Source organism: Pseudorca crassidens, chromosome 4 (assembly GCF_039906515.1).
Source record: "Pseudorca crassidens isolate mPseCra1 chromosome 4, mPseCra1.hap1, whole genome shotgun sequence".
Classification (NCBI taxonomy): domain Eukaryota; kingdom Metazoa; phylum Chordata; class Mammalia; order Artiodactyla; family Delphinidae; genus Pseudorca; species Pseudorca crassidens.
Window position 1 is genome coordinate 63,134,174 of NC_090299.1, and position 1,249 is coordinate 63,135,422.

Consider the following 1,249-nt stretch of genomic DNA (forward strand, 5'->3'; position numbering starts at 1 on the left):
TTCAGCTTACTGATACTTTATTTTGGATATTTTCATCTATGTGTGGGATTGACCTATAATTTTCCTTACTTTTTTTTTTTTTTTTTTTTTAATTTTCCTTACTTTTAACATCCTTGTCATATTTGGGTGCCAAGGATATGCTGCCCCTTTAAAACAACTTGGGACTTGTTCCCTCTTTTTCTATTGCCTGGAAGAGTCTGTGTAAAATTGATCTTGTTTCTTATTTTAAGGCTTGGTCAGATTCTCTGGTGAAGACATTTCAGCCTGAAGTTTTCTTTGTGGGAGTGATTAACTTAGAGAGTCAATTTTTAAAAATATTTATATTCAGGGAATTCCCTGGTGGTCCAGTGGTTAGGACTCTGTGCTACCACTGCAAGGGGCACGGGTTCGATCCCTGGTCAGGGAACTAGGCTCCCTCAAGCTGCATGGCATGGCCAAAAAAAAAAAAAAAAAATTATATTCAGATTTCTCATGGCCATTTTGGCAGGATAGTTTTCTAAGAATTTGTCCAATTCATCTACAATTTTTAAATTTATTACTGTTTATAATATGATCTATTTAGCATCTAAGGTGAGGCCTCCTTTTTCATTTCTAATATGGGTAATTTAGGCCTTCTCTATTTTGTTTATGATCAGTCTCACCAGAGTTTTTACCTTGGACTTTACCGAATTTCTCTATTGTACATTGTTTCCTAGTTCATTCTGATTTTATCTTTGCAATTTCCTTCCTTATGCTTTCTTTGAGTATGATTTGCTTTTCTTTTCCTAATTCCTTGAGACAGTTTATAGATTCTCAGGATTTCTTTTTTTTTTCTGCTATAAACATTGAACATCAATAGCACACCTATGGAAATATAAAATCCTACAGGAACAACCAAATTTAGCACCCTAAGGAAATTTTTAAACTCAGACTGAGTCCAACAGGAATTAATGCAGCTCAGTTTATATTTTACCATTACACTGTTTGAATTCTAATACTCAAAAATCCTGTTATATGAGGCAAATTGAAAACATAATTTACAGTTTTACCCCTATCTCCATCAGTCCCACCAAAATGGCAGTGGCTAAATGGCTAAAAAAAAAAGATATAAACCCACAAGGACCAAGGGAAAAGAAAGAAAAGAAACATTTTGGAAGCTGAAAGCGTATGGACAAGTGATTACTGACATAGCTGTTGATCAAAAGAAGCTGAAACCAATGCTGACAGTGGGGCAGCCTGGAAGCAGGCTGATGTGAGTCACAGAACCTTG

At 35.2% G+C, this 1,249-nt stretch overlaps 1 non-coding gene across 1 annotated transcript; it reads left to right on the forward strand.

The window, feature by feature from the left end:
• The first annotated feature begins 333 nt into the window (after nucleotides 1–333).
• TRNAG-ACC (transfer RNA glycine (anticodon ACC)) lies at nucleotides 334–406 on the forward strand. The gene has a single exon. It is a non-coding gene; the product is annotated as a tRNA-Gly (tRNA).
• The last annotated feature ends 843 nt before the right edge of the window (nucleotides 407–1,249 follow it).